Genomic DNA, 7429 nt, shown 5'->3' on the forward strand with positions numbered 1-7429 from the left:
CTGAATTGAACACTCATATATATATTGAATTATTAATTTACCCACCAGCTTATCCCTCGATCTTCCCCTCCTCTCCAACTCTGAATTGTACATGTAGTTCTTGTCATAATTATGACGTTTATAATTTGATGACTTGATAAGCCAAAACATGTAAAGTAAAAACATTTGCGATACTATGAATTTAAGTAAAAAATGAAAGACTGTTTTTCCTTTTGACCATTCATTTTTAATAGAACATGCTCATGTGTATATTTTATTGAACCTATATGCTGAGAGTACCATGAGATGCGCACGCAGATCGTAGAGGTCACTAGCGTATTTGGTCTTATGAGGTCAAGTCATGGACTTTATCCCTCTTATGTTTATTTGAAAATAATGGATATCTTAATTGTTTTTAACTGGAAATTGATATATTTGTGACATTTGGAATACAAACTTTACGATTTGATATAGTTTTTTGATGGATTAATATTCTAACGATGTAGCTTGTGATGGATAATTTGTCACGTTGTCAGCATACATTTGTTAATGACATGGCTGAACATTCGAGCATTGACTCGGTATCGGAACTTTCTGGCACGGCCAAGACTAGTTCAAAAAGTGACAATATTTTTAGCATTATGAATGACCACAGGCAACTTATTTCGCCAGGTTATGATAACAATATTAGTGGGTTTCAAGCAAGCATTGAAAACATTAATGTAGGAGGAGGAGCCATGAGCAATGCTCCTGTCACTCACACTCCGGAAGTAGTCACACCGGATATCTACAATATGCTACTGCAAAATCAATTGTATATCCAAACTTTGATGAAAAATCAGAATTCAAGAACTGATACTACACAAAGTTCCACAAAGGTAAATCCTAGACAATCGGCAACAATGGCCGGACCAAGAAAGGTCGTGAAAAATAAACCCACAAAGGATGATTACCAATCGCAACTGGACAGTTTGTTTGATAATGATATGAACAATAACCAAACTAAAAACATATCTGCACCGTCTGAATTATATTCAGATATTTCTAGTGACGAAAGTCACGATAGTGATGATGAAGCATGTTCTGAGAATGAAGTAGATAATGATATTGAAAAGGCAGAAAATGAAAATGTCTTAGAATCCATGAAAGACTTCATTAGTTCAGATGAAAAGACAGGTCCAAAAATTAATTCTGGTTTAGCCTCATACATGAACCAGGGACTGAGGACACGAGTCAATGAAGAAAAATACAAAGATCTCACAAAGAAATATGATAAGTCTGCTAATGTGAGCAGTCTAAAAGTCCCACGAGTCAACATAGGTGAGGATTTATGCAATTAAATTGCATTTTAAAAAAAAATTTATCTTGTGAAAAATCAAGTGTATCTGCAAATCAATTTTTTATAATACAAACCATAATTTACATGGTAATAAATAATATAGTATTATAAATATGATTAAAAACTCGCAATAATTATCATGATCATGCAAAATGTGTACACGTATAAATATTGCGTAAAAATCCTTTACATGTAATAATAATATACACATTATAAACTTTTAGTGTATATATACTAAATTTATATTAAAATTGTAGGTATTTGGAAACAAATGACACCACGGAATAAAGATGTTGATGTAAAATTACAACGTTTACAGAATCTTTTGTCTAAAACAGCTTGCCCATTGATGTATATGATGGATATGTTTGTGGATAAATCTTCAAAGAAAGAAGGAATGTCTAGAGAGGAACTGCAAGCATATGCAGTTACGTGCAGAGATACGTACCAGCTATTTCAAGCTTGTTATAGCGAAATAACCTTCAGAAGAAGGAGTTTCATTAAGGGGGACATTCAACCCCAGTATAAAGGTCTGTGTGATGATACCACACCAGTCACTGACATGCTGTTTGGGGACGATATTAAGGAAAAAATCAAAGAGCTAGATGCGGAGCATAGTGTGTGTAAAAAAGTTGGGAAGGACCATAATTATACGTATGATAATCCCAAGAACTCATATCAGTCTTCTAACAGGGGACGTAGCCATCATGGCCATGGAGGGCGTGGATTTCCTCATAAATTTGGGAAAAGAAAACGCCACATTGATGGAGGAAAACCAATCAAAAGAATAATGAAATATGATGATGATGGTTTTTTAGACCGCAGCAAGACATTCAACAAGAAGAAAAACAAAGACAAAAAGTAGATCATGTTATTTCTGATAGTGATGTAAGTACAAATGATCACTTGATTGACTTAACTGCTATAAAACTTCAAAATATTCCTAATAATTTTATTGGGGGGAAAATTTCAAAGTTTTTTCATCGATGGAAGGAATTAACATCTGACTATTGGATCTTAAATATTATTAAAGGTTATCAGTTAGAATTTGAAAACATTCCTACACAGCTTATAAAGCCATACCCACTTGTATTCAGCAGTGAAGAAAATGAATATGTACAAAAAGAAATAGATAAGTTTATTTCAAAAACAATTATTCAACCTGTTACTCCAATTAAGGATCAGTATGTTTCAAATATTTTTGTGAGACCCAAGAAAGATGGCACTTATCGAGTAATTTTAAATTTAAAACAGTTAAATCTTGATATTGAACAAATTCACTTTAAAATGGAAACTTTTAAAACAGCAATAACAAACATTACACAAAATTGCTGGTTTGGTTCTGTTGATTTAAAAGATGCATATTATTCTGTTAGCATCAATGAAAAAGATAGGAAATATCTTAGATTTTATTGGAATGAGGTTTTGTATGAATACACTTGTTTGCCAAATGGATTAACAACAGCACCGCGAATTTTCACAAAAATTTTAAAAGTTGTTTTTTCAAAACTGAGAAGTAAAGGACATTGCAACACACCATATATTGATGATAGTTTACTTGTGAGCAAGACCTTTTCTGGATGTCAAAGTAATATAATTGACACAGTACAATTATTAGATCATCTTGGTTTTACCATACATCCAGATAAATCTGTACTTCAACCTACTCAAATTATTGTATTTTTGGGTTATGTGATTAATTCAATAACAATGTGTATTAGAGTAACAGAAGAAAAGGCAGACAATATAATTAAATTATGTAGTCGGTTAATTCTCAAAAAAGAGATTACAATAAGAGAGTTTGCACAAGTTATTGGAAAATTAGTAGCAACGGAACCAGGTGTACAGTATGCACCATTATATATAAAGTCTTTAGAAATTACAAAAGATATATTATTAAAACAAAATTATGGAAATTTTGATGCAAAAATGTCTTTGTCAGATGGAAATATTTCAGATTTAAATTGGTGGGTTAATAATATAAATAGTAGTTTCAAACCAATGACTTTAATAGATCCGAAGTTTATTCTTAACACTGATAGTTCAAACACTGGTTGGGGTGCAGTTGTGCAAGATACATTGTTCGAAACCAAAGGGTTTTGGTCATATGAAGAACAGAAAAACCATATTAATTTTCTAGAGCTTAAGGCAGCATTTTTAGCATTAATTTGGTTTTATTCGTCAAGAAAGAACATTCATGTAAAAGTGTATCTAGATAACATGGTCGCAGTGAATTATATTAATAAAATGGGTGGCCGCATTGTAAAGTTAAACAATTTGACAAAGGAATTGTGGATTTGGTGTATACAAAGAAAAATTTGGGTTACTGCTTGTCATTTGCCAGGAGTTGCTAATATAGAAGCAGATAGACTATCGAGATCAATAAATGTGGATATTGAGTGGAAATTGCATGATGATGTTTTTAATATTATTGATTTTTTATTTGGACCACATGATGTAGATTTGTTTGCATCAAAATTAAATCATCAATTACCACGTTATTTCTCTTACTTTCCTGATAAATATGCTGAAGCAGTAGACGCTTTTTCTGTAAAATGGAGTAACATTAATTGTTATTGTTTTTCACCTTTCAGTCTGATAGGGAAGATATTGCAAAAGGTGGACCAGGATCAAGCGGACATGACATTAGTGGCACCATTGTGGAACACTCAGAACTGGTTTCCACAAATACTTCATCGGATTGTGGCACAGTCATTTATAATAAACAGTCGAAAAAATCTTCTTTATCAACCCCAGAATCCAACAAAAGAGCATCATTTAGTGAAATTACGATTAGCAGTTTTCAGGATATCGGGGAAATCTTGCAAAATTATGGATTATCAAAAGAATCTTCCGAAATCATCATTGCATCTTGGAAACCAGCTACTCGACAACAATATTGGACATATTTCAAAAGATGGTTGTTATTTTGCAGTGAACGAAAAATTAATTCATTTAAAGCCACTGAGTTAAATGTTTTAGAATTTTTAACTTCGTTATATAAAATAGGTTTAGGTTACAGTGCTATTAATACTGCCAGAAGTATGTTATCTTCATTTATGTCTGGAAATCAAGAAAAAACTGTTGGGCAATGGCCATTGGTGAAGCGCTTTCTAAAAGGCATATTCAATCTTAAGCCATCATTACCCAGATATCAAAGAACCTGGGATGTTGAAGTCGTGCTTAAATATTTGAAGACATTAACACCAGTTTATATGTTATCTTTACGTGTTTTATCATATAAGCTAGTTACACTGCTATTATTGTTAACAGGTCAAAGGTTACAAACCATTCATAGCTTAAATTTAGATGATATAACTGTTACAGATAGTAACATATATATAGATGTGAGAAGTTTATTGAAATGTTCAAAGCCAGGGAGGCATTTACAACCAATAGAGTTGCCAGCTTTTATTGAGGATAATAGTCTGTGTATTGTAACTGTTCTAAAAGAGTATTTAGTTAGAACATCATGTTTTCGGAAAACCCAAAGATTAATCTTGAGCTGTATAAAACCATATTCTCATGTGTCTAAAGACACTCTTGGACGTTGGGTTAAGATTGTTTTGCAAACGTCTGGTGTAGACATAACTATATACAAACCACATAGTACTAGATCAGCAAGTACATCTGCAGCACTACGGTGTGCTACTTCAGTAGATACTATTTTAAAAGCGGCAGGTTGGTCAAATGAATCAACATTCAGAAAATTTTATGATAAACCTGTATCTAAACAAAATTATAATGATAATTATAGTGTGAAGGTTTTGAGAAGTCATATCTTATCAAATTCTGATAAGTCTCATGTATAACATGAATAATGATAATACATATGTTAGATTTACAATCAATGACATTTCAAAGTTTAACATAACATGTGCATATGTCAATGTATGTTTGATTTACTTTACTTTTGTACTTTGATAGAATACAAAGTTGATACAACATCTTGTTTTTTAAAGCCTGAAAATAAATCATGATTGATGAGGCTGTAATAAATTACAGTGAACATGAGTAACAGATCACATATCTCTGAAATCTCATGGTACTCTCAGCATATAGGTTCAATAAAATTGTACAATTAAATGAGACTTACCTTAAGTCGAAATTTGATTGTAATTTTGTTGAACCTATTTATGCTGAGAGTTAACATGCCCTCCCTATCACTCGTATTCCCACCCAGTTTTCTTTTGGTGTATCATGTGCTTATGTGCTCTGTTACATTCTCTGAAAAGTGACCTCTACGATCTGCGTGCGCATCTCATGTTAACTCTCAGCATAAATAGGTTCAACAAAATTACAATCAAATTTCGACTTAAGGTAAGTCTCATTTAATTGTACAATTTTAACACATTTGGCAAATATTCCTTGTTTAATCTTTATTTTTTAAGGATATACTGCATCAAATTGTGGGAGCATCAGTACAAGTAACGGGGGAAATCAGTACTGGGAATAGGTTGATCTGAACCATTTGTGCACAAAGGTTCAAGTTAAATTACAAGATATTTTTATCATTTATAATCTTATTTTGTGCATATTTCTACATGAATTTAATTTGTCAATTTTTATATTTGAAAAAAATCAGGAAATGAAAACAATATCTAATATACTGAGGGTTTTCTTATAGAAACTGAAAACTGAAAACTTTGGACTAAAATCATTTGCATTAGAATCAAAATAAAGAAAAGGGAAGGTCATGATGTAACTTCAAGGCAATCCTTCCTCGGGATATTACTTACTGAAGACACAATCAATTATCTTTATCAAATTGATCATTTCCAGCTACTTAAATAAACTAAGGTAGTCAGAGTTTATATTCCTCCAAAAAAATCACCGTCTTGAAACGGGGAAGTTAAAACAAATAAAACAGGCTGAATTAAATGAACTTGAATGTAATTTCACCTGGTAGGCGAATCATATCAAAGTGTGGTTCAGTAATTGATCGGTCATTTACAAGGTTTTATTTTGATGTTGGGTTAGATTCACGATTGCAGATTTATTTTCTGTAACTCATATAAAGCCTTTTTCTGCAACTGTAATAAGAGCATTAATTGCCAATCTCTGAAAAGATCCGTCTGAAGTAAATTTAATTGATAAATTTAAAAACATTTACCGTTATCTTGATGATATTTTTGCTCTCGAAAAAACACATACAATGTTAAATGCTGAATTTGAAGTAAAGCAGTGCTCTAAATGAGGGTCGTCTAGTTGGTTATTAATTTCTCATTCCTTAGTCGTTAATTATTCTTTTTCCTTATTCGATACCTATTCGTTACTTATTCCTTATTGGTTACCTATTCGTTACTTATTCCTTATTCGTTACTTATTCCTTATTGGTTACCTATTCGTTACTTATTCCTTATTCGTTACTTATTCGTTACTTATTCCTTATTCGTTAGCTATTCGTTACTTATTCCTTATTCGTTACTTATTCCTTATTCGTTACCTATTCGTTACTTATTCCTTATTCGTTTCCTATTCGTTACTTATTCCTTATTCGTTACCTATTCGTTACTTATTCCTTATTCGTTACCTATTTGTTACTTATTCCTTATTCGTTACCTATTCGTTACTTATTCCTTATTCGTTACATATTCGTTACTTATTCCTTATTCGTTACCTATTCGTTACTTATTTCTTATTTGTTAAATATTCGTTACTTATTCCTTATTCCTTATTTACTACTTAATCGATTTAAGTATGAGTTCTCTTTTCGTGCTTTACTTTCTTATCTCTGGTGATAGTTCTTTGTGTGTATAGGTGAATTACACTTTTAGCACGAATGTACCCGTATCAGCGCTTGACTGATACTCTATTACTTAATCGTTCCTTATTCGCTTGTAATACATGATAAGGAATAAGTAACCAACTTGATGACCCACTGAAAATGAGAGTTTCTAAAAAGTGGAAAAGGAATATGGAAAGGAAACTAGAAACAGAGAAAAACATGTAAGAATGTAGTCATCTCCTGTTTAGGAATTTGTGTCAACCGTTCGGACTCCTTGGTTTTTTTAACGATACAGGGTAAAATATTTTCCCCATACATGTATCACCCTCTTTTCATTGCATATTAGACTTCAATATAGCATACCCAAAGGGTGACTGGGGAAT

At 32.0% G+C, this 7429-nt stretch overlaps 1 long non-coding RNA gene across 1 annotated transcript; it reads left to right on the forward strand.

The window, feature by feature from the left end:
• Positions 1 to 1052: 1052 nt before the first annotated feature.
• On the forward strand, positions 1053 to 5263 carry LOC127733103 (uncharacterized). The gene is made up of 3 exons (XR_007996752.1): positions 1053 to 1299; positions 1576 to 2206; positions 3913 to 5263. It is a non-coding gene; the product is annotated as an uncharacterized LOC127733103 (long non-coding RNA).
• Positions 5264 to 7429: the final 2166 nt, after the last annotated feature.

The sequence above is a fragment of the Mytilus californianus genome, unplaced genomic scaffold (assembly GCF_021869535.1).
Source record: "Mytilus californianus isolate M0D057914Y unplaced genomic scaffold, xbMytCali1.0.p SCAF_3, whole genome shotgun sequence".
Classification (NCBI taxonomy): Eukaryota; Metazoa; Mollusca; class Bivalvia; order Mytilida; family Mytilidae; genus Mytilus; species Mytilus californianus.